Source organism: Oxyura jamaicensis, chromosome 2 (genome assembly GCF_011077185.1).
Source record: "Oxyura jamaicensis isolate SHBP4307 breed ruddy duck chromosome 2, BPBGC_Ojam_1.0, whole genome shotgun sequence".
NCBI classification, from domain to species: Eukaryota; Metazoa; Chordata; class Aves; order Anseriformes; family Anatidae; genus Oxyura; species Oxyura jamaicensis.
In genome coordinates, this window is record NC_048894.1 from 98213042 (window position 1) to 98240343 (window position 27302).

Below are 27302 nucleotides of genomic sequence, written 5' to 3' on the forward strand. Positions count from 1 at the left end.
TGGTTCTGTAATCAAGTAACTTACCAGTGAGCATTGCCAAGACTCACATGCTTAGCAACCCTAAAAATATGTTAATTTTATTTAAGTGCTTGAATTTTTACATGCTTAAACTTGGGCAGACAAGCCTAACCTTCATTTCTAGAAGCATTTTTAGGATATGTTAAACACTAACAGAGTTCAGGAAACCAGTCATGGGACATTCAACATTTCCTAGTCAAGAAATCCAGGATCACAAACTTAAAAGCTCCGAGGAGCAAATGACCATGACTGCAACGCAACAACAAACAAAACAAAGCCAACACAAATTACTTTAAGTATAAAGATCTCCATCCTTCCCATTTAGATTACCTGCTAAGGAATGAGATGAAAAATGCTATCTGAGCCATGTTATAAAAGAAAAGGCCACTAGTATAGTTCCCCATCACTCCTTGAAAATCCTCTAGAAGTTCATTTCCCAATAAAAAAGACATGAAATAGCAGTGCAGAGACACGAAACATCTTTGAACCCCAGCACAAACTCTAGCCATCCACATCCAGTTACCAAAAGCTTTCTTTCAACTTCCCAGCGTGACCTTCCTGCTCCCAACAAGATGTCACCAGCAGAAAACTGATGTTACCAACGCACTTTACAAGGGGGGCGGGGGTGGGAAATCAAATCTTGACGTTTATTAGCTTTCCATTCTGATATGAAGCGATCGAGAATTGAAAGTGCATTTCATTTTAACAGATGATTAAATCCTAAATGTTTATCTATGTGCTTTATGCTATGATTTAAACATCAACTTGCTGCAAACCCAAGTATCCATTTTTTTGTTCAGTTATCCATTGAATGAGGCCATGACCACAATTCTAAGTACTTCCTGACAAGATTAAGTAATTGCAACGTTGATACAGGCAATGCAAGGTACAAAAAAAGTATTCAAGTACATCTCAAAAAAATCTTGGTTTTGAGAACAAAGTAAAAAAGCGTTAAATTGGGGAAATACACCCAAATCAAATGGACTTGTTACTCACAGAAGTAAAAACAAAATTGCTTTGGGGCTTAATGATAATTTAAGGAAGGCCTGTAAGCAATTGAGTACATAGAAGTTGCACATGTTGAACAGACCTGTTTTCCAACTGCAGGCCTGTCACTGAGCTATAATACTGACCAAACTTATACCCTGTTAGCTATACCTAGCCTTTTAAATGAGAAAGCAAAATCTCCAGATCTCAGCAGTCTCTCCAAATACCGCTTCTTTGTGTTTTTCTGATTCTTATACTGTATTATGTTTTTTTCCTTTTTCACCAAACCATGATACATACTATCACAATTAGGTAGAATTAAAACAATCAGGTCCATATTTTCAGTTGGTGTACGCCAATATACTGTCAGTATACTCAGAAACACCACAGAAATTAATAGCAGAGGGGAATGAAGCCTTTGAAGAGCAAGCATACCCTGAAAAGGTTTACGACCACTGCTTGTGATATGGAAAAAAAGATTAGGTTAGAATTATGTTGTTTAATAGGAGTACAACTTTATGTATATAACTTGCTTAGGAAATATCAAGAATTATTTCAGTGATGAGCACCGCAAGTCCATCCTTAACTGTCTGCAAGCAGCAGCCCTGAGTCCTCTGCCTCACTGCACTTCCACAGCAAGTTCCCAGCCCACCACTGAGCCCTGACCACTCTTTCTTTATATGACCTGGGGGAAAAAGCAGTTTTTCCCTGCTGTACAAGACAATTTGCAATGTCAGGCCAACCCTCCATCTTCTTTATAGGATACTTTCCTCTCGGAGCATTTAATTTATCAGAGAACCTGTTCCAGCAGTGTACTAATACCTGCACTGGAAACTTCCATTATCAAAGGTTGCATCTGGGAAATTAGTGGTTTCTCCATTGACAAAAATTCACACATCCAAGCCATATTAATAAGCAGAGGATTGGTGGCTCCTCACCACACTCTCTTCCAACATGCTTCATGTCCATTTAAAGTCATCCTATAATTTGATTTAAACCTTAGAGTGCTGTCACACCTAGATCAACCTCTGAGAGGAATCGCAAACCACTTTCAGCCAGAGATAGAGTAATCACCTGAGGTGGATGCTTCCCGGCTGTCACAGAATGGTATCAGCTCCTCTCAGAACAAGCCTTTCCTGCCATACCCGCTCGGATTCAGCTCATTTCCAATAGCCACCTGCAAACCTCAAAAAAGATGGCTGCTTATTGGCATGCGGTACCCGCAGGCTTAGCCTTGCTTCTCGGCATTTGTTCACTAACTCTCCCATAGAAGTTCATCCCACTCTACGAGCTATCAAAAAAAAAAAAAAAAAAACAGATTGCAATCCCAGCTCTGGCATCCATCCTTGTCTGGTTGGATTCAATTCAACTGTATTGCATCAATTAAGGGCTTTCACATCCTCAGAAAAAGAAATACATTTCCCTTATTTTATCTTTGCAAACTGTAGTCACAAACAGGTTGCTGGGCAAGCGTAACAAGCAAAATACAAATCTCACAGGTGCTCTCAATAACTTCAGTGTGAAATTAAACTAGTCACATATGCAACAAACATGAAAAGCAGTTTTATGCCCCAGCCTTCTTACCTAATGCCCACAGTCCTCCAAGACATCAGCAAATGGCCACACTCGATCCTGCCTTCATTCTGTGATAACTTTTCCCATGCAGACCAGAGACACACTCCACTTCAGTTACAGGCAGTGCTCCTCCTGGTGAAGTCAACAGCCTGGCGTCCATCCCACAGCTAACAACACCTATCAGTCATCAAGGCAGTAAGTCCTCAAGCACACAGAACAAGTTAGGTGTAGCCTTCACATGCTTTGTCTCCAACCCCCATGAGTGTTCATGATAATAATCTCTCCCTGCACACACTCCCCAGAGGCATATTGGTCTCTGCCCCAACCACCATATAGCCTGTGTCAAAATACCGTCACACTGGAGTTTCCACCTGCATGAAACCATAATCCATAAAGAACAAAACATAAAACAAAACATCTTTGAGGTGCCTGCTGTTGTCCTGCTAACATTACTCACATTAATCTAAGGACTTGGATTTCCTTAAGTTCCTTTTAGTTCTCTCTTGACGTTGCCTTTAGGACAGGAGTGTGTCCTCTGAGGTAGATGGTAATGGCTATTGTCCCTACTGTTTCCTTGGACCACAGTCAGTGATTTGCTGTGATAGGATCAGTTTTCCAAACCCCAGACAAGATCTAACCTGCAGCACGGAAGCACATCGCAGTTTCTCCCCACTCGGATCTCTGCTCAGACAACACCACTGTGTCTCTAACACAACTTTAGAAGCATATGCCTCTGTTCTCTTGACAGGACTGTGGTGCCTTACACACAAAGCAAGCTTTGGGCAGAACTCTTCTCAGTTTCCTGCATATATTTATTGCACAAATGACTATTATTACTTGAAGGATGTGTCCAGCACACCGTAAGTCTCCTCTAGGCAAGAGGAGCCATCTTAGCACTGTTTTGCTCTTGCTTCCTGTGCTTCTTCCTTTACTATAAGCTTCTTTCCTGAAAGTGCCTGATCAGATTTGCCACCAAACAAGAGAGCATTGCAAAGGAGCAAGCTGGTATCAAGTCTGGACTGTCCTAATACTCAGTCTGCATAAGCTAATTCATCTCCACTCTCATCAAAGCCACGACACTAATTAATGGCTAGCCTACATTTAGTATTAGTATGGGAACTGAGACATCAAAGAAGGCATCAAAAGCACTCTGAGTTTGTACAGTCCCAGTGACCACAACTAAAATATTATACATATGGCTAAATGTGAGTGTTTTTGTGCAAAATAGATCTTGGATGAAGCGTTTGAGTGGAACAGGGATCAACAGCAGGAGCAAAGATTCTGCATCTGGAGTTTGATAAAGTCAAGTGGCAACCAAAAAACACATCCTAGATGTAACAAGTACCTCTCTGCAGCCACAGCAACTTAAGCACAGGCTTAAGTCCAAATCCTACATACCTCCACCATGACCGAATAAGGCTTTTGACGTCTGTGTGATGTTGGCAGACTCATACAGCAGTAGAAGGGGAGAAGCACAGCTCTTGAAGTTGTTACTACCTTAATCATGGATCAATGAGCCTAAAAATATGCAAGTGTTCATGCTTTTCAGTCCATCTTCACTTTTTAATGATTCCTGTTAAGTTTTTACAAGTAATGACGACAGGTAACCACTTAACCTATCATATCAATAAATCAAATGGGATTTTGCAGGCCCTGGACCTCACCAATAAAACAGACAGGTACAATGCAGCAGATCACCAGGCACCAGGGCACAGAATCAAGCCCAACCGAAATAGGCAGCGGTCAAATCTTCGGTATTTCAGTAGGTGAAAACTCAGTTCTGTCAAACGGCTCTCTCTGAACATCATGCTTGATGTTCAAAATGAAGCTGTTCTAACTCAAAAGTGGGTTGACTTTTTGTAACATAAATCTTTTGTTAATGTTCATATAAATCAAGTATAGCTGAACAGATTCTTAAAGGACGTGAACAAAAATTAATTTGCCACATTAGCTTCAGGTTAACAAATTCTTCTGCTTGGAGACAGTCATACATTACTTAACACACTTTAAGGTTCTTTGCAGCACATAGCTGCTCATAAGTTTTGAAAAGAAACCTGTTGTGGCCCGAACATTTGTGCTAAGCTCAGTAATTCTACTGGACATATTAGCTAAGTCCTTAACATAATGCTTTTCTTCAATAATTACTCAACTATCCAAAAGAAGTTAAACATATTTTTAAGATCTTCAAAAGCAGAATGTTGATGTTACATATGCTAAATCTACATCATAAAAATACCAAAATCCTCACCACGTATATGAGGAAAGATACATTCTTAAATTACAACTGCATAATACACAGGATTTTGGCTGTGACACAAAAGCCAAAACAGCTAAAGAGTCTCCTCTTCCATGCACTAGGGCTTCCAAATGGTAGGAATCAGGAGGCTTTGTTTTAATAATTAATCTAATTTAAAAGATACATTCCACTGTCACAACTCATCACTTCTTCACTACCTACAAAGAAGAAAACGAATAGAAAACATGAGAAAAATAAAATTTCTGAAGCTACTACCACTATTTAATACCAAATAAGAATACAGATTTTTTTTATTCTTCCTACAATGCTTTCTCGTCTACTGATATTGTATTTGCTACAGCTCTATATAAAAGCATCAGTCATCTGGGGACAGAAGATCTTCTCTTTGACAAAAATAGAAAACATTTTACTGGAGTGTTTTCACTATTTTTTCCTCTGGTAGTCCACAAAGCAGGATATAATTCCTCTATGGCAACAGATAAAGACAGTACAGTTGAGATTTTCAATGTGAGATTTACATTTCCCTAATCCTCAGATGAAATTTAGAAAGTTGTAATCTCAAATTAAAATCAAAAGGACAAGCAATTTAGTAATGTTCCATAAACCTGAAATGAACTGCAAAGCTCCCTAAGTTGATGCTCAATACATTTGTATTTACTTCTCTTTCTGGTCATATGCCAGCTCTATAACAAAAGGAGTGTGGATGCATATGGAAGAACCCAAAGAAAATGTATTTACAGGTACCATATTCCACTTAGATTTTTATTTTGTGTGCTAATCCTGGCATGAAAATTCCCAAAACACCTCTCAGTCAGCATATTATCATCTCCAAGTACTCAATATCCAATCTGCAGTGTTTGTAAAGGAAGAGATACATCGAAAACAAATTTTTTCTTCTCTCCATTAAAAAGTTCCCTTCTTCAGACAATTAATTCTTTCAATGAAATAATGGCTACAATAAAGCAATACTAATTTAAGGAGCTCCTTATATAGCCTTAACAAAACTGAATGTGAACAACTCAATTCAATGTGTAAACTTTGTGCCAAATAAACATTTTCTCACTTTCAAAGGCAGAACATTCTTAATCAAACTGTGTGTCTTTCTCACAGTCTTACAAGGTTACATCTCTTCCTTCAGAGCAACTAATCCAAGAGAATAGTCTCTCATCAATGGAACAGACAAGACAGTAGAATTGTTCAAATAGAAAAAAGATCAACTTTACTTTGAGAAGTCTTTAATGCTACCAGTCACAAACATATTTTTCCTTGCAGCTGAAGAACACTGGAACTTCAAGCTCTGCGTTGTAACCCTTTTCTTTATGTACAGCATCTCATTTTGTTTTTTTGTTTGTTTGTTAGGCACCAGAACCTCCAGAGCAGACTTCCAAACAAGCTATAGGCTTTCAAAGACTAAAAACTTTGAAACATCCACACTGATAAATCTCCAGTACTTAAAATAGCAAAATAAAAAGCACACTGATAGTCATCACCTCAGCATCATTGAGGACTGTGAGCTATCTGTGCTCACTAACATCGTTTTCCCATAGGCATCAGAAAGAACTGTAAGGGCATCAGAGGGAAATAAATGCACCCTGTAATACTACTCACATCCTTCTCGCTTCTGCTTCCAAACCACTGAAAGTCCTTCAGGGGGAAAAAAAGACAAAATAAAGGAAGTCTTTACAAATGCCTGACATTATATATATATATATATATATATATACACAAAAAAACTCACACAAAACTCACACAAAAAAAAAAAGGGAAAAAAAAAAAAAAGCTTCTTAATTCATCATCACCTCACTTCTGCAAGAGCCAAATGCTGCTAAATTCAGTAATGATCACTCACTAGATTAGTTTTGCTGAGAGCTCCCCCCCCCCCACCCCCCCCACACACAAAGGCAGGGGTACAGACTCATTTCAGGTGCTGTCAGAAATAATTCAATGTCCAAGACAGAAAGTAAGAGGAAATGCACTAGAATCTCCTAAGAAGTGTTGAAGGACCTCAAAATTTTTAATTTTTAATATTTAAAGAGATCCCTATGTTTTTACTTATAAATTCAAAGAGTTTTGACTACTTATAGAGGGAAGCATAGATACAGCAATAGCAATAAAAATATACAAAAAAACACTTCTGAGGATCCAAGAAAGATCGTATTTCTACAGCACTGTGATATTTGTGGATGAAAAACAGTATTTAAGTCTTCTCAAAACAGTTTAGAGTGTTCATTGGATCCATGAAAAAATAGCTGAATCACTTTTCACACACAGTAACACGTCCCTTGGTTTGTGGGAATCCTCAGAATTACATGGTTTCATGGAAGATGCAATTCTGACCAACTTCACCAATTAAAACTAGAAAAGAAAAAGTAAAAGTAATTTGAATTTCTTCTCTATCATAGGCTGTTGTACGCTCTAACATACAGTGAATCCCATTGAAATGTGACAGAGGAAGCACAAACGCACTATCGCTATCCTGCTGCCACCTGAAAAAAACTTGTACTTTTTCCTGCACTTTTGCAGAAAGAGTCAAAAGTGAGGTAAAATTGCTATTTCTTGCAAGCTGGCTCTTACAATTTTTAGCCTAGAAACCCTGACTCTGTTGACTCTTCTCTTTTAAAACAAAAGTAGTACAGATTTCCTAGAGAGCTCTTCTGGTGTCCAGTACTTGCCAAGACTTCCTAAATTTTCACCAACTTTCTTTTAAAACAAACAAACAAAAATAAAATACAAACAAGAGAAGAGAGCTTTGTTGACCCCTTGTTTTAAACTACTGTGTCATACGAAGAGCAGCCAGGAGGCCCCCATTATTGCAGCCTGGGCTGCACTTGCCTGCTAACACTGCTTGAGGGGCAGCAACAGCACAGCTGGAAAGCCCAGCACAAGCAGCCAGCCCTCTGCCAGCCCGAAACCCAGTTTTTGAGTAAGATGAACCAGGATGCAGAAGGGAAGTAGGAAGTAGAAAAAACTGCAGTGAGGAAGAGAATAAAAAGACAAAAATATGCATTTTTTCACATTGAAATGTTCTCTTAATTTCTTACGTAACAACAAAAACCCACACAATTAAAATGCAAATATTGAGCATTTTTCGGTTATTTATTACCCAGATACTCACTGAGCAATAGCTCACTGTATATATAAAAAAGAACCTAAACAACACCGTTTCAAATCAAAGGTACCCCAGCAATAGTTTGGATGTATCTTACCCATAATTTATGCAAGTATGCCAAACCCTTCAGAACTAAGTTAAGTAAATAAATAACACCTCCAGGGTGAAGTTAGAACACCAAAACTGTATGAAAGGCGTAAAAAGGAGGGAGGATGGTGGAAGGTAGAAAGGGAAATCCAACGCGTTTCAAATGCTGGTGTCTTCTGACCGATCACTTTAATTGCCTTGCTTGTTGTTCTTTAATGACTCTAAGATCTACTAAGGTAAATTAGGTGCACGTGGTTTGGCTTAATGTATTTATTCCCCTCTTTTAAATGACTGTGGCAAAGAACACATATAATAATTTGTGTGTACATGCACACACTTGGTGTTACTGTGCTTCTTGTTTTCAGCTGAGATCCTTTAATAGGCTGATGATACGAGGAAAAAGGCTCCATGATTTTTTCACTGAACAGGTTAACATAAGGAGTTAGGACCACTCGTGCAGTAGGTTAAGAAAGTTTCCAGAGAAGAATACAAATTGTGCATACACTTCTAAAGAAAACAAGAAATTAATAAAAATAAAAGCATTCTGATGACACCTGGTGGCCACTTCACACAAGGAAGTAACTGCATTTCTCTGAGAAAAGCAGTTCCAAGAGAAATGTATTACGTGCCTCTTTGGTAGGCGTACCTACAGAACTGACAGATGGCATTATCATCAGTTAAATGCATACTCATTAGAATATGTACATTTACATGTATGCACATATCAAATCAGCATAGTATCAGTATGAATACACAGCGATGTACTCATTTTAACTATTAGCTTATTACACAAAGACAAAGCCCATTTTTCTGTAAGACGACATATAAGTGCGCACGCTGAAAGTACTTCAGCTCAGTCCTGTAAGACATATGAAACCCAGACTTTCTTTTCAGTTTTGATTTTCCAGCTCAGTTGCTTAAGTAAGGCAGAGGGGGAGGGGGCCGTGGAGCAGTTGAAGTGGGGGGCTGTTTCTCATTTTGGTGTATTCAGAAAGGCTCTGTGCTATAGATGCTGTCCCTAATCCCTGCCACAGCACGTTAGTCCTCCAGTACACTTCAGCAAAGCATACGAAGCAGCTTCATTTCTTTGTATGGCTGTATCTCTAACAAAGAGAAAGTAATATCCACCCTTAGAAATTAGTATAAAAAGATGATAGCAGTACACAGATCTCAGCTGCATAGGTGATAAACCTCTAACACACGGTGGAAAGGCTGCGTGTCAAATTACACCTTTCCTCCTCAACAGTTTCTTATAATGCATGCAAGCAATCACAATAGTTCTGCCAGCTCCTCTGCAACAGATAGGGTGATTTTTTCCCCGATAACCTTAGATGATTGTCACCAAGACTTAAACCATCCATAGCTGTGTGAAGCCTGGCTTCCTCTGTAATAACTGTTATTTGCTTTCAAGAGAACAAACCCTGCTTCAGCTGAAGTCACTGAATGCCTTTTAAAGCTACGTACTTCTGCGCTCTGAAAAGTTCAACAGTTTACCATTGAATTTCACTCTAATTTCCATCACTGACTGTGTCAACAGATGGAAGCAACTACGAGACAGCAGAGGGAGGTATACAGATGTTACGGTGGCACTTGCAATATGAGATGATACAAAAACTAGTACTGACTGCTGCGGTGCCTGTGACGAGTCGTGAGCTACTCTTACGGCACAATATGGAGCCTTTTCCCTTCCCCATCCCCAAGCCCTCTGCCCCAGATAACCATGGAGCTACAAAAGGTGCCTCTCCTCCAGCCATGGAGAGAAGAGAAGCCAAAAGCCGACCAGCAACACACGCTCCCGGGCAGTGGATGGAGAGAGAAGGCAACCGAGGCAGGGGCAGTGCTGCAGCAAAGCGCTCTGTACAGGAGACTGGGGACAGGAGATGTGAGAGCAACATCCACCTTGCACCACAGCCGTGCAGAGAAACCAGATCTCCCCAGGACAGGTCCTTACCAAGGGGATGGGAAGGAATTTAAGAGTAGGGACAGCCCCTTGCTGACATCACCTACAAACCCCCAATTACCCCCTTGTACAAAGAATTTGCAGCACTGATACTTTAGGAACAAATACCATGAAGGTTTTAAATGACACTCGTTACCAATAGCACCGCTTCCCCCATGTCTACTTGTGTCAGTGCAGCAAATTCGGTGCCTACCCAAATCAGTCCCTGAAATTCAGTTATCTTCCAGAATTAGCAATATACTTAAGCATGGGGATAGTGTGGGAATGATTCCTCCGAGGTCTGAAGTTAGGCACATGTGCTCACGTGCATTCCCAAAGAAGGGCTCGGTGGCAATGAAAATTTCATTCCTCCTCTAGGAATGGTACACACAGTACAGCCGCACTGGAGACCAGACCACTTCCTTGGGATCTACAAACATTGTGCAGCTTCATTCTGTGATATCAAACAGCTGCACCTTGTTCATTAGCTTTCTATTACGTGGATATCTAGGGCAAAATCTCGATATTTTAAGGGTTATTACATAATAGCTACGTAGGACTGCAGTGCATTTCCTTCAGTTTATCACAAAATCGTACCTCCAGTCAGCACCCCAACTATCAGACATCACTGAGAAGCATCACACGTGGAGTCCAGGGTCAGCAGCGTTCTCCTCTGCCCAGGTTAGAGGCAGCAGCAGCACCTAAAGCTGAAGTGCTCGGGATAACATCTGTTGCACTCCTTCTCTGTGGGGAGGAAAAACAGGTACCGGTGAGTTCGGTGACTGCAGCCACCACCTCCCCCTCGCTGCATCCCTTTTGGGCAAGCAGTCCGAACAAGCACCACAGCCTGGGAGGCCCTTTCCAGACAAGGCTCCACGCATCGCACACCAGCAGAGACACATGATTTTTCCCCATGAGAGGAGACCTTGGGGACTGCAACTTGTGTAAGTTGCCTTTGTATTTCCTCTATTCATCACTCTCTCTTGGGAATGCATTAGGAGAGTGTTATTGCTAAAAATACTACTAATTCCCTGAAAAGCACTGAGTTAAAATCAATCTTACAAACTTTCCTGAGATCAATAGGTTTTAATGAACAAAGAAAACATATTCTGTGGCGACAATGGGCACGCACATGGAGACCAAGCTAGAATAAGAAATTACAGCTGTCCCAACGTTTCCTTAGAGAAAAAATTGACATATTACTAAGTAGGCTATCACTCAGTTCAGACTGCGCGAGGATCCGGAGGACCACAAGCTCACCCTTATGGGCTACCTGCACGATGATTTATAACAGCAGAGCACAGCCAGGATACAAAGTCAGTTTTTCCGCACTGTCGACAGGGCAGCACGTTGGCTCTGCACTCCCAGCTTACTAAGCAGAGGAGCCACACCAGCCCACATTACAGACAGAGTTAATTTCTCTGACGGAGCAATACGGACACAGAAAGCAGGCTGCCAGCCAGACAGGCTGCTTCCTCTAGCAAAGAGTACAGGCACAGTCTGTTTTGCTCTCAAGTGGTAAAAAGAATATTTAGTCCCCTGTTTCGGTCATTAATGTCCATTTTCCTGGTATTCATTTTGTGGCAACACTTTTAACAAGTGCTACAGGAGTTCTTTTCCTAGCTGTAATAATCAATGTAAAAAGAGGTAACAGTCTAAAATTGAAGCTTACAGAAAAGGAGAGCAAAAATATTGCTCATCTCTTTTTAAGTGAAACCTTCTATTAAGCGTTCTGTTCCATTTTGTGTTTCCTAGAACATTTGAGCATTACATCCTATTTCTCCCAAGCACCATGATTCAGATTTTCACTTTCCGGTAAATTCCATAAATATTTGATAATCAAATACAACTTCTGTTTTGTCAGCTCTACAGCCTTCCCCACTCTTAAGGCAGCATATTCTTTCACTTTTTACGTGAAGCAGGAACGGAACTCACTTCCAACAGTTGCCCTGTAATTCTATTTTACAAATAAAAATATCACTTTGTAGCACGCGCACCATTTTTCAGGACTCTAATATATGATATTATTTCTATAAAGTAAGCCATACAGGAGGTTTTACTTGTTCAACCTCGGTAACAGCACAAATCACTGCACTATAAATATGCAAAGGTTCTAATTAATACAGCAGAATACAGAATACTTTTCTCATCGTACCCATTTTGCATTATTGTGCTAAGGAAATCTATGAATTATTAGAGGAACACACAAAAGAAAAATAAATATTCCTTCAATGGCTACAAATTCTTCACAAAATCCACACCCAAAAAAGCCTACATTTGGGTTGTCAACTGCTTAGTAGACATCCTAGTTCAACACTACCTGTTTGAAATACCGAGAATACCCACAGACTTCTAAATCCAACTGAAGTCACTGGGAATAGGGCATTTGAAAGTCAAGATATTTCTTTAGATACTTAAAAGGGATTCAGAAAGTAATGCCAGATATCCAGATTTCATTATTTTATCCCCCAACTTTGTTGTTTAAAGTGACGTAAAAACACTTTTTCGTAATTAGTGTTTTTATTTAGAAAACTCAACGGTTAGGAACAAAATCTTAAGTTGTACTATACTATTTTCAGTAACTTTCAGATTTCTGAAGTGCCCACATATAAAAGAAAAAGGACTACAGAGTAAAGGTAGCAAATGCACAAATTCAATGCTGTTAAAAGGCAGACACATGAAATCCCATGTATCTTCTGCCATTTGTAAAAAGGTTGTTTTATTATCAGTGTAACTAATCACAATGAAGCCATCTCTTACAACCAGAGACATTATAATGAATTTTCTTTACAGCTACAGAGAAATGGGATTTGCTGTTCCATATCAAACTAGAACAGGCTGTATAAATTCTTCTTCATATTTACTGTTAAATGTAATTTTTATCTATAAAATCAGCCATGAAATATTAAAAACTGAAACAACAGAATTTATACCCTTTACTTAATTTAGTTTAAACGGTCTATTCACTAAAGAGAGGGGAAAAAAGGTTACATATGTATTATAGCACGCCCTCCCCTCTCCCCCTCTAAGCGTTTCCATTATAAACCCCCCAGATTTTGGAATTTACGGCCGGGCTGTAAAAATTCACTTCACACTTAGAGTCCGTACGCTTTCACTTTTTTATTTATTTATTTATTTTTAAATAAATACGGAGGAAGACAGGAGAGGGCCGCAAGGGAAGAAGAAAAGCAACCGGACGGGAAACTTGACGGCCTAGCCGCCCAGACGCCTGGGTGAGGGCCACGCAGCCTCCCCGGTGGCCTGCACACCTCCAGCGGTGGAACTGCCTTGGAGGGATGGGCAAAGGATGGCTCTGGGCTCCCTCAGAGGGTTGGGGAGCCAGGCATCACCCCGGGGAGGTGAAGCAGGGACCCTCGGTGCACCCCTACCCAGGAACAGGAACACGGAGGCAGCCAGAAAGCGTCACAAGTCCATGCGAGCCAAAGGGCTAAAGGGTATAAAAAATGTTTTTTTTTTTAATATAGAAATATATCTATAAATACAGAAAACAACTCATACATAAGCAGGTCGATTCCAAAATGAAGCATGAAATAAGGCAACGAGAGACAAACAACCATGGCCTTAAGGTTTATGCTGCAACCTAGCCCATTTCCAACTACCAATATCTTATTTTCAGCCTGGAGCACAACAAAAAGCACAAAACCAAGCTGCACCTCAGCTCTCGGGGTTGCCATTTTGCCAGGGAGCAGGGCCCTGCCTCAGCTCTCACAGGCAGAAAGGTATCACCTACACACACCCCCGCCACGCACTCAAAAAAGCTGCCTAAGAAGAGAGAACTATGAAGTCAGAATGTTAAGGATCTACCAGACACTGATACCATAATTGTTTCAATGCTATAATTTAATTTGTAATATAGATGAATAGTGAGGAGCAGAAGAAATACTGAGAAAGTTGCTGGGCCATGACAAATGTATCCTAGAAAGAAAAAAAAAAAAAAAAAAAGAATCAAAAGCAAAGGCTGCATGTGTAAAATCAGTTACCAGCTTATGAAATGTATGACAGATGACCAAAAGGAAAAAGATGATGGAAAAAGGGTAGTCGAACCAGACAGCATGGATATTCCACTGGTTAGGGTGGTCCTATGGAACAAAAATCTGCACTTGATTTCCAAAATCCAACAGTCCAAAATTATTTAAGACTGTGTCCATACCAGGGATGTCAAGCACAACCAACTGAACCACGCTCAACACCAAGCTGTAAAATGTCTGGATCACCAAGTGGGATCTGCAATCCTGAGTTAGGTACTTGAATAAAACACACAGAGAGAAGAGAAAAACAAAAAGAAACAAAAAATCCCAACAATAACAACAACAAATTAACAAGAGACAGCCTCCCCCAGTAAGAAGAATGACAGTGAGACAGCAAGCACAAGTCCTGAACCCAGGAAAGCAGAGCTGCTGGGTCACGCAACCTGGGCAAAAAGAAGATAGCATTGACTCTGCGGAGCTTCTAGCACACTCTTTACCTCTCACACATCGGGAAGCCTTGGTCCTGCACCTGTGCCATCCCGGCTGACAGAAACATCCTGGCATCATGAAGCAAGCACCTAAGCAAAGCCTCCTCCAAGCCAAATGGAGCTGCTCAATAATGAGATGTCCCCTGCTTCTGAGACCAGGGCAGAGCTCCAAGTGTGCACATCTCATGCACAGGTTATTAAGTTTTCATGATGATTCACTAAAAACCACATTCTCTCTAAGAGTATATTTATTTTTTATGTTAAAAAGCATTTAGACATTAAGAGTATTACTTTTAGAATTCATTATATATATTTATTCTTAGAATTTACAGAAAAAAATGTATTCATGACAAAAAAGGTACTGACCAAACACGAGCAAACACATTGTAGTTGCTCTACCCTTCAGCTGTTTTTAGTAGAAAGACATTGAAAGTGCATTAGGAGCACTCTGTAGAACTATCTAAACAAATAAATATCTAAACAAACATCTAAAGCAAAGACCTTAACAATATGCCATTTAGTAATAAAGCACACTTTACGAAGCACTGGAATTTGGGGGAGTATTAGTCTTGAAAATGCCTTTAAATTACCCTTATTTGGAATGACTGGCATGACTGCATTATGCACCCATTTTTACATTGCTTTATCCAGCTGACTAAATTGTTAAAAATAAATGGGACTGAGCTTCAGTTCGACCTTCGGTGACTTCTATATGTATTCTTAAAATTAACACGAGCACTGAATGCTACTTATCTCAAACTTCTAATAACTGATCAAAGAATACGGCCCCGTAACTCACTACAATCTAAAATCGTAGTGCTGAAGTGAGCATTTTCAGAAAAGTGGTTTATAGCTCGAGATTTAAAATGCAAAGTCTCCATTATATTTAATAATTAAAATGCATGCTGTGTTATGGTTACATTTGGTGACTGGATTAGTAGTACCCCAACTGAGTTAAACAATGCCTTTTTCCTATTAGAGTTCGTATTACCATATCAGCTATTTGTTTAAGAAAAGGAAGAAAAAAAGCACAGCACGGAAGAAGGAATAAAAAAGAAATATGAATATCAAACATACTGAAAGACAGTGAGGACCAAGACAGTGAGAAGACCTGGTATCAGCAAAATCTATGCTAGCTGGAAGTGGAGAAGCTGAAATACCTATGCATTTAAAGCATGAAAACTTGTTTTTTCTTAAAAAAAAAAAAAAAAGAAAAAAAAATTGTCATTGAGGGTTCTTGTTCAAAGTAAATGGTTTAAATCTCAGTCTGTTTCCTGGATTCAGTCTCTACAAATTTAGGGAATACAGACATCACTGTCAAAGAGCGGACCCTCTCAGGCTGTCAACTTCTTAATCAGGGTCTGACTTCACTGGAAAGTGTGAAATTATGTAATTATTTATGCGTGGCAGTTCTGATGGTTTAGACAATTCCAGCACTCTGAACATCTTCTTTTATAAATCAAAATCCCTACTGCAATTTTACTTCAGGGAGAATAACTTTCTTTCTTTCTGTGCTTTCTAGGTGGTTTATTCAAATAAAATTTAAATACTTATGTGGTGTATTTCTCCTCTCCCAAAACAGGTAACATCAAGTTTTGAAATATAACTCACAAGGATGAAAATTAATTAAAAAAATAAAATCAGGGTGAAACCATGGCTACATGAACTGAAGTTTTCTCAGCACTGCCAGATCAGACGTTATCCAAAGCTCTGTAATTACAAGTCTAATGACCTTTGAGTACTTAAAACAAATGCATAAATAAAATACGTTTTGACCCCACACACAGACACACTCCTTACATATCTGCGCTTCCATACAATATTTAAATACAAATTTCAGAGATTAACTTTTTAATTATTATTATTTCAAGTATATTGTTAATTATCTTGGTATCAATACCAGGATTAAAGAAAGGCTCGTGTGCCTGAAAGCTTGCCTACCTCCCTCCATCTGTAGTAGCTGGTCTAGTAGCTGGTATAGTAGCACTACCTCTACTTGCACACCTCCTCCTCCAAAATTTCCCCAGTAGGGTACCCCTTGGCACAGGGCATACACCCTTAACATACAAAATAGAAAATTCCCCATTCTCTGACCAAAAAAGTCTCTGTTAATGCTGTACCTCAGAATATACTGTGCCGATACCAGCAACATCTAAAATCATAACCATGATAATGAGGAAAAAAGGGAAGGCATCCCTCCAAGTCAGCCTCCACCTGCAAAGCTCAGCATGTTTTTCACACGGAAATGGAAACCGAGTAGCCTGAACAGAGCTGGCAAAATGCATTCTCAGGTGTTTTCTTGTCCTCTCCAACCAACCATCTATCATACCTAATAATCTTGTGCCCAAGGGGGATTCCTGGATTGCAAGACAAGGAGCTTCTTTCATCCTATCAGGCATCTGCAGCGGAGCTGCAGAAGGGATACTTCCAAAGTCAGACCTACCCTCCCCTTCTCTTCAGTCTCTTCCTCTCCTTCCTTCCTCATTTTGCCATCCCTGCTGCAAACTCCCTGGGTGACAAAAAGAAAATCAGACAGGGAACAAAGCCTACACACAACCCTCTGCAGGTATCATCAGAGGCACACACAACGAAGTCCAAGAAAATAGTTGTCAAGAGGTTTCAAACTACCTAGATTTAGAGTGGCTCTCAAATTCATGAGTCTGTAGCTTTGACAACTGAAGTCTAATCACAAGCAACAACAACAAAAAAGAGATGTTTCTTCTTATGGCATATACCTGCAAAGCTCCTTGTACCAGAAACAACACTGTATTACAAAACCTCTCCTCTAAAACTGAACTCTGGGGTTTTGGGTTAGTATTTAGGCAAATGAAAAAGCGCAATTTTATTTCTTTGTTTTTATATGCACAAATTGTGAGACAGAGGGCTTGTGTCAGGTTCTGATTTTGATCATTTTGACGCAAATTGAAAAAATTCTGTTAAACTAAATGGAGATACTCCGATTTATATTCAGGTAAATGACATCAAATTCTAGTCCCAGGTTTTCTTTCCTTCCTGATTAAATTACATTAATGTACACTCAAAACAAAGCAACTACTGCTAGTCCTAGTGTGTCTTTTTTTGTTTGTTTGTTTTTTTGAGCAGAATAGCTTAACCATTAACAACACATCACACGCACATATACATTAAGTGATCGGGGCTCTTTCATACTTCGGCTGTTTTTGAAGCCTTGCCAACAGCGACCAACATCACAGGGTGTGGGCACCAACATCCTAAACGTGGGACATAACTGAAGCTGCTTCCTGCAAGGAAAGGACCTCCTGGAAAGGCCACTGTTTTTCCCTAAATTACTTTTAAATAACCTGATACTCAAATGAGATATCAAAGAAAAGAACGCCCACAACACTCTGTTCTTACACAGAACGCAGCAGAAAAAAGGCCCAAATACTAAATATTGCATCTTCTCATTGTTAAAAGGTTTGACATGGTATTTATCGCTATATTACCCCTAATTAGCGGTTTAAGCTTGTTAACAAGAAGAGTTCTTTTCATTTAAGATAAACAGGAATTATCTCTCCATTGTATAGGTAAAACTTGTAAATAGGACAGCTCATAAATTCCAAGATGAGAGTAACTAGGAAACTATTCATTAAGGCTTGTGTTATAAATTCAAAACATGAAGCATAACACGCTTAAAGAAGAAGGTTTTATTTTTAAAAGCATTCATTAGGCTCTCATCTCCAAGTCTCAGACTTGTAAATAATTTAAAGTGAAAATTTGAACAACAGGGAGAAAAAAACAAATGCAATTCAAATCATTCCATTGTTATACCAAGAAAACCGAAAACAATAGAAAATAAGTAGGCAAATTTTGAACGATACATCCATAAAACATTTCTGTGGAGGGTATCTTTGAACTTAGATGTTAAGCTACCACTGGATCCAATAAAAAAAAAAAATCAGCTTTGACTTACAACAATCAGGTTGTGCCTAATAAAGGATATGAATGCTAAACTAGTAATTTTGAGTATTCAGTTCACTTTATCCTGCTGCTGCCAAACAAACAAACAAGCTGCAGCATATGGATGCTTTTAGATTTTTCATTGTTCCCTTTTGACTTTTCCGACACGTATATCCTATTAATAATTTATATGACATAAGGTGAGAACCCCCTTCCCTGTAAAGACTAAGATATATCCAGATTTGCCTCACATGATGAGCATGAAAAGGAACAGCCTTTTTACTCGACTGGCAGCGAAGACCGATGTAACAAAGCTAACGAAACAAAACACAAGGATCAGTGCTGTCCTTCCCGCATATCCAGCATCCCAAATCCAGTGTCAGCACACTCCTGCAGAAGGAACTACGCAGCTAGGAACTAGGAGTGAGCAATTTTTTTCTTCCATTATTGAATTTCTAGGAGTTGGCTATCCTTTTCCCAAGGACTTGGAACGATCCAACTGAAATGTAACACACTCCTTCACTTAAAGATCCAATGTCAGAGAAGCATGCAACAGGCATTCCCTTCTCCTGTTAGCATGGCAAAGGGACTGAAAACTGTGCAAGTGTTGCAGAAGTGTCGTGGAAATCCACACCGGGCTTCCCAGGGAGATGGATGCACGCGTACACTGTGTATCGCACGGAAGTCAGTACATCCAGAAGCGCTGAGCTTACTGCGTGCAGCACATGCTGCGCACCTGCACCAGTAAATCTGAGGCTTGCAGGGCACGTAGGGCCCGCTGTGCAGGTGCAGAGCGCAAGCAGTAAAGCCAACAGGGTGCGAGTTACTCAGCTGAAGCACACAGATGTTACTGCCAATGTGCTGGAAGCACCCAGCCTGCCCCAGGGGAGCCGAGGCGCCAGGCAGCACGTGAGCAGTGACTGTGATGCCTCCTCGCTGGAGCAGGACCAGCCAGCTCACCCTGCTCATGCTCTTCCTCGGGCACAGAATAGAAGCGGGTGGTGCCAGTGTGTTTGGCACCATCCTTACAGGACCCTGCAGCAAGCGTCCTCCTGCTACGGCATACCTTAGAGCCAGCTCTGGGTGGTGTACCTCGTGTGTTCCACCAAACATCTTCTGCTAACTTACCAAAAGCAAACAAACTCCATCACTAACCCGTACGGGATGGAAAAAGGCAGGCTTCCAGGGAAGGCCCAAACGTAGAAACCTGTCTGGTACAGCAAAAGTACAGAGCCATGTGGGAGCTTTTAAGGCAATCCAAAGGGTACACAAACAGTTGGTTTCTTTCTTTGTTTTATCAGCGTTCTTCTGACGACCTCCATGCTTTCAACTTTCTTGCTTATATGTTTCCCACAAAGTTTTTATCACACATTACTGCACAGATTCCAAAACAAACACACAAAATCACATGAAACAATGACTTCTATATAGATTGACAACGCTATGTTACTATTTGAAGAATCATGGAATGGGTTGGATAACTGCAATTAATTTTAACATTCATGTATCTGTGTACATATATTTTGAGAGAGACTTTTGGGATGCCAAAAACTTGGCTGAGCAAGAAAGATTCTTTTTAGCCACAATGAAACAAAGAAATACCAGACAGGGAAGCATCTACATGCATGTTTGTAGCAAAACAGTAATCTATAGAGGTGCATACACCTGGATCTATGCACTGAAATACTGCACACCTTAACAGCTCTGCGTACTTACTCCCTATCTATTGCATATGCCACACACACACACAACCTAAGTCTCTCCTCCTGCAAAGACAGGCTGAGGGAGTTGGGGTTGTTCAGCCTGGAGAAGAGAAGGCTCCCGGGAGACCTGATAGCGGCCTTTCAGTACCTAAAGGGGGCCTACGGGAAAGGTGGGGAGGGACTCTGTCAGGGGTGTAGAGATAGGACAAGGAGGAGTGGCTTTAAATTTGAAGAGAGTAGGTTTAGATTAGGTATATGGAAGAAATTCTTTACTCAGAGGGCAGTGAAGCACTGGGACGGGTTGCCCAGAGAAGCTGTGGATGCCCCATCCCTGGAGGTCCAAGGCCAGACTGGATGGGGCCTTGGGCAGCCTGGTCTGGTGGGAGGTGTCCGTGCCCATGGCCAGGGGGTGGAATTAGCTGGTCTTTAAATTCCTAAAACATTCAACAATTTTTAGACTTAGAAAGGCATAGGTAATTCAAATTTCTGCTTGTACTGCTAAGGACCAAAGAAAGCAAGAGCATTTGGATTCTCCCAAGCCAGTTAAACATAACCCAGGAAGTGGTCACCCTGCGGTAGAACACCAAAAATAAGTTGGCAATTAACAACTTTGTTAATGCAGCACTGGAAAGCAGGCCTGAGTCTTACAAACAAGCACTTCACTTGTGGAACATCACTGCTTGTTCCTAAATGGCACTAGGGCTGTATCTCTGTGAAGGAGCACATAGGTTAGCTAGCTCCTGCTGTAATTTTATTTCTGCAAAGCAAAATACTCTTTGGGAGTTTCTCTAGAAATTGCAAGGACAATATTTTACTATTTTTTGCTTCTTCACTGGCTTTATATGTACACATTAACAAATCTATTGAACTTTTGTTTTAGCACGGACCAATATGGCAAAAAATAATAATAATTAAAAAAAACTATTTTAGAAGAAAAATAGGCACAGGTATTTTTCCTTAAAACTTTTATAAATTTACTTTTAGTGCTGTTCAGAGCGAAGGCAACAGACCAGAGACCAAAACACTGCGGTGTTACCGCAAAGGTGTCCCGTTAATCTGACACCCTGGGCCAGGCAGCACGCCCGAGGCATGAGGGAAGCGCCAGCCGACAGCTCACTGCTCCGCACGGAGGCCACGCACCCAGTACTTGTGCTCTGCCCAGAGCGCTCAGCGCCAGCCTGAGCACTGCTCGCTTGAGAGAAGAGTGAGGTCTCAGGGAGACCAAACAGGACTGGAGCCAGCACAAGGCCGCACCTGGCCTGTGCTGGGAAGCCCCGACGGGCATAGGAATGAGGAGGGGTGGTTTGCAGGGTGTAATCATACAGTTGGATGTGTGTGCGTGGTGTTTTGATGCAAGTTTTGGGGGGGGGGGGGGGGCAATCTCCCTCTCATTTCCCTAACAGAGAAGGGGTCTCATGATCATGACTAAACTTTAGCAAAAACCTTGTAAATCTGCCCTTGGGTCCTGTTTCCTCCTTGGTCACAGAACCGCCTGGGTCACTTTTGTGGCAGAGCTTTACGAGGCCGCCTCCCGTGCAGCCCTACTCCTAATTCACTCTCTCAAAGACATCCAGGGTTAATCCCCCACCTTTAATTAGCGCTGTGAGCCTGTGAGGTGTGCTGTTCATGTCCAACACATTTTCATGTTCACTAGCAGTCATCCTTTGTTTTTCCTTTGATTTTGATCCTTGTTCATCCTTGGATTTTTGGGAACAGGTCTGTGCTGCTGGCAGAGCACTGGGTGCAACTGCACCTTATGCAGCACAGTACTGGGCTGCTCCAGAGCCACGAAGGCCAATGCAAAACAAAACCTTCAGGGGGTAGAAAAACTGGCTGGCTGCTCATTAACTTGCCCAAAGTGGAAGTACCACGTCTGTTTAACTCCTTAGATGATACAAGGCACAGAAGAGAGATTCCTATGGCTCATAGCTAGTTTTGTGGACAAGTGAACAGCCGCTCTTGCTAACATATATATATATATATATATACACACACACACATCACCAAAAGAACGGCAGCCACCACAGTTTGTAGAATCAGGTCATCATGTCTCCCTCTCCCTCTCTGGTGCTGTGCTCATTACAAAAGAACAACCTGTAATCCAATAGGAGCAACCTAAGAAGTGAATGCAGCAATTTTAACACGCACCATAACGATGCGGCATTCATTGGAATGAGTGACTAGACCAGAAGCATCTCTAACCAGCGTTTTTATTTGAGTGATGGATCGTCCAGTGCAACCTTTTTGTTTCCCCAAAAAAGAGAACATTTAAGTTCTAAGCCACGTTAGGAAATTCAAACGTAGGAGCCACTCAACAATTTCAGTTCAACCACATTTCATGGACCAGTCAGTCCATACATTTCATCTCATGCGCAAAAGCACGTCTGTAGATATTTAAAAAGATCAAAAAACAACTAGCAAAGCAGTTATGTTGTTTTTTATTTTTTATTTCCTAATGGTGTACACACTAATGCAAAAAAGCTGCTCTTCCTCACAGAAGGTTTTAATGGAGCATTGTGACTGAGATCTGTTCCACACACTTTATGTCTCCAAGTATTCTCCCACTAAAGAGCTTAGGCTTTAGGAAACTTTTAAAACTGAAAACTTCCATGCAAATAAATTAGAAATTATTGATGCCATTAATATACAGTATTTCCTACAGAAGAATGATATTAAAGGATTAGCTCAATGTTTTTAACTCAGGTCGTTTGAATTACATTACCCAAAATGCTAATAAAACTGACATGTTTGAACATACTGAAAAAGTCACAGTCCATCATCAGGCTGTCACGTCAGTGCATTTGACTTTTTTTTTTTAATGTATGGATTATACAATTACTGCCAGGCTCCATATTTTATATATAAAAGCTACAATCTGATTATATGTCCGGGCTGAAATAATTTATGAAATAAGGGTGGAATGACTGTAATGTTACCTCTGTGATGAATGTAACTTGCTGTGAATACTCTAAGAGATTGCAGGGGAGACCAGACTGAAGCCTGTAATTGTCTTCATCTTTCATGAAGAGGTGTGACCTGGGAAAAATATAGATCCCAGCATCCAAAGCTCCAACCTCCTGCAAACATCTTGATTACTCAAGTTCTGATATAGGACTGGAAAAGTACAATTTATGGTCTTCACAGGCTACACCTTTAGATTATTACGGTAAGAATCACAGCAAATTGCATCTGTTGTTTAAATTATATATTTGTCTGTTACTGTTTTTCACCATCAGCAAATCACTGCAACCATTACTACCCTTTCAGTTTTGGATTCCCATTAGTTATTACTCTCTAGGTGTCACCATCATGCTCAGTATGGTGCAGATCAACACAAACATATGAAAAACTCAAGGTCTTGCTAGTCTACATCAAGGTAACTATAAAAAATAAGAGGGTACAAGCAGTGAAGAGTTAAAATAGTAACTATATGAAGCCTTCCCTCTTTTTATCTTCTCATAAAGTACAGTCAGGCATTGGAATCACCGTCCCTGGGGGTGTTCAAGGAAAGGTTGGACCTGGTACGTAGGGACATGGTTTAGTGGGTGACATTGGTAGTAGGGTGATGGTTGGACCAGATGATCTTGGAGGTCTTTTCCAACCGTAACGATTCTATGAACTCTGCGATGACCAGTAAGTACAGCCCAAGATCACAAATTAAACACACATCTTTTTTAAGACTGTAGAGCTAATTAAGGAGGATAAGCACTGGGGTTCGCAGGCCATACAAGTTATCTAAAGAAGCAACAGGAAGCCCGTCACCCCATGCCAAACTAACCAAAGCCACAACCTATCCCTCAAAGGCCACCTGCACGCCAGCTCCGACTTGGTGACCGGTGCAGCTTTTCACCCGCAGACGAGAACCTTTGCGGAAAAGGCACTCAGGAATCCCCAGGGCACTTGTACAAACCCCCTCGCCTCAGCACAACCCCACCGGCCCCCTGCAAGGCCTCCACCGCCCAGCAGACCACGAACACCCGCCTGCAACCGCGGGCGGCGGCCGCGCCCCACGGACCGACGTGTTGGGGGGTCTGTAGCTGAGCGAGGGGGGCAAACACCGCCAAAAAGCCGCTTTTGAGCACCAAAAACACCCTCCTGGGGCCCCCTGCCCTCACGGGGGGCGCCGCCGCGCCTGCGCAGAGCCGCGCCCCGCCCCGCCCCGCCGGCGGGCACGCGCACGCCTAAGGGCCGCCGCGCGGCAGTTGGGGGCCGCGGGCCGGTAACCGCCGCCGTGCGCCGGAGGGCGCCCGCCGATGACGTCAGCGCCCCTTCCCTCTCCCTCAATTCCCCCCCCCCCCCCAACCGCATGCGCAGGACAGCGCTGGGGGGGAGGGGGGGGAAACCCCGCTGGGGGCTCGCGGCGCCTCTCCCCCCCGGCCCGCGGCCGCAGCGCCAAGGAAGAGCTTAGTCCGCGGCGGCCAATCGGCGCACGGGACGCTCGCCCCGCCCTCCGCTCCGCGACCAATCGGCGAGCAGCGGGGGAGGGCCGCGGAACCCGATTGGCTGCGCCGAGCGGCGCTGGCCGCCCGCCCACCGCACCCAAAAAAAACGACGGCAGCGCAGAGGCCCAAAAAGCCCGGGGGAAGGCGCCAGGCCGCGCGTGGCCCCACCGCACCCCCCGCCGCACCGCGCGTCCCGGGGAGGCCTCCGGAGCCGGGCCGCCGGGCTGGGGGAGCGAAGCAGCCGCGCGGCGGCCGGGCGCGCTTACCGGCGGGGGGGAGCCGTCCGCCTCCGCGTGTGGCGAGCTTGGTCACCAGTGGCGCGCCGTAGATTCGCCGCCTTGCGTCACGCCGCAGGGAGGGAGGGGGAGAGGCCCCGCTCACGTGACGCGGCGCGAGGGGCGTCGCGTGGCGCGGCGGGCGCGAGGGGCTGCGCCCAACGGCCGCGCCCAACGGCCGCCGCGCGGGGTGGGGTGGGGAGGGGAGGGAAAGGGGGAGGGGGCGCCGCCGCCATTTTGTGGCCCCCGCCCGGCCAGGTGTTGCGTAGCCGCCCGGCGCCGTGGTGCCTGTTGGAAGGTGTGCGTTTTAGAAAGGCTCCGAGGAGTTGGCCGCGCTGCTTTAATTCTTCTCAGGGGATGCAGTTTAGCAGGGAAACGGTTGAATAAAGAGATCGTGGGACGCACTCAGTAAAACATGCTACGTTTTGTGACCTGCTGAAGAAACCGTAGTGCTAAAACACCTCTCAGTGCTTCACAATAAACCCCCGTAATACTTCATATTCCCCTCCCCCCTTTTTTAAACTAAGTCACACGATGCATGTAATACCAAAATTAAAGATGCATGGCCTAAAGAGCTTAGACGTCCATGGTGGAAGGCAGTTGCTTCTTGCCCATTGTAAGTAGGAAACCATAGTGCTAAAACAAGTCATACTCCTCCATAGCACTTGATATTCCATTCCTCCTCCCGTTTTCTAGACTAAGTCACACGATGCATACACTACAAAAATTAAAGATGTACGGCCTGAAGAGCCTAGATATCCACGGTGGAAGGCAGTTGCTTCTTCCCAGTTGCTTATGGGTTTGAAAATGCAGGTCTACCGCTTAGGTTCTGCTCACACAGTATTTTTTTTGTTAGGTCTCGGTGTTAAACACCATTTAGCATCCTTCAAAGCTGGCCTGGGTGTGACAGGAGAAGAGAAGACGCTGCTTGGAGTTTCACTGGCATTTTCCAGCCCTACAGCGCACATAACGCAGAGCCTGGCTCACTAATTAGGCCTAACAGCCCACAGTTCCATTGAGCCACCTAGTCATCGGCTAACCTGTTAGCACCGTGACACAGCCGCGCAGGGGCTGTGGCGTAAGGACCAAGAATAGTTTGAGGATGAGCAGTCACTACACGGAGCCTGAGCCATATGTACCAGCCACGCTGGAAAAGTCTGAAATGAGTAAACAAAGTTGAAAGTATGGGAGTATCTGTAGGTAACCCGTTACAAAACATAAGTAATAGGAGGATCTATCTTTTTATTTGTCCAGTACCTAAGGGCTATAGTAAATATTTTAGTTGTCCTGTGTATAATAACAAATCTGAAGAGAGGAAGATTCTCTGATTTCTAGTATGGGTACTTTAAGTTAGAGATACGTATTTACCTTTATCAGGACATTTAAGAACTTCCATAGATTATCCAAAGAGACTATGGAAATCACTGGCAGTTTAAGAATGATCTAATTAAGAATTATCTTAACTGATAACAGTATCACTATTCTTGATTTTTTTCAGAACAGGGAAATGGCAGAAGACAACTTTTTCATGTCGCTTAGGCTCATCTCAGCGTCCCTGCATTTTACAAGTTCCTTCTGTACTCCTAAGAATTTTCAGAGATCCTCAAGTAACATCTGTACTTAAATTTTTGTAGTATGCAGAAGAGTACACCCGATGCAGCAGTTCCTTCATCATCTGCCTACTGAGAGTGAACATACTGAGGCAGACAGCATGGTGAGAGCTGGAGTTTTATCATCTAACAGTAGAATATGAAAACGTTGTTTAGGTATAGCCTGAAGAGGGAGCCATTGGTATTGTAGAAGCAGCAATAAAGGCAGAATAGCTGCTAATAAACGGAAAATTATATCTGTAACAAATGTAATTACTTTTTGTAATTTCAGTCTCTGTTAAACGTTTACAGGCATGCCTACATTTAATATTCTGTTTTAGACAGGTAAGTAATTAAAGTCATGCTGCAAATTTAAATGCTTGTTTTTGTTCTGCCTATTTATTCAGGTTAAAATATATCAAACTAAATAAGTCAGGGGTTAAGTAGTTAATAAAAAGTTAATTAGTTAATACATTAGTTTATAATTTGTAAATTATAAGCTAATAAATTGATTGTAAACATAGAATTTGTTTCCTAACCAAATATGACACTAGGAATTATTCTGTAGTTGCTATATTTCTTTGACGTCAAAACACTGATCTTGCTAGAAGTGCTGCTTATTTAAAGAGTAGAACAAGTTTTTACTTAGCCGTGTAACTTTAGTAGGAAAGGTAGACAGAATTTTAATTCTCTGTGTTTATTCACGTACAGGAAACACACAGCTCTGTGTCATTTAGCGCGACAAAGGCAATCACAGGAATCATACTTACCCAGTTTGAGTTAGGGGTTTTCTCACACACACTTGCTTAGAAAAATCATCCTGTGACTGGAATTTGGTGATGGCCACGTGGGTAATGTCTGTGACAGGCCCTCCTGAGGGCACTGAGCAGTGTCCGCAGGACAGTCAGATGGTCTATGGCAGTATC

The 27302-nt window shown here is 42.1% G+C and overlaps 1 protein-coding gene across 2 annotated transcripts in view; it reads right to left on the reverse strand.

The window, feature by feature from the left end:
• The window catches only part of ZNF407 (zinc finger protein 407), a 336175-nt gene extending 311314 nt beyond the window's left edge, over positions 1-24861 (reverse strand). Inside the window, exon 1 of one of the 2 annotated variants that reach the window (XM_035317944.1) lies at positions 24779-24861. The gene's annotated coding sequence lies outside the window, so the exon portion shown is untranslated. Of the gene's footprint in view, positions 1-10569; positions 10717-24778 lie in introns of those variants that run through there. The other variant, XM_035317943.1, reaches the window with a different exon arrangement.
• Positions 24862-27302: the final 2441 nt, after the last annotated feature.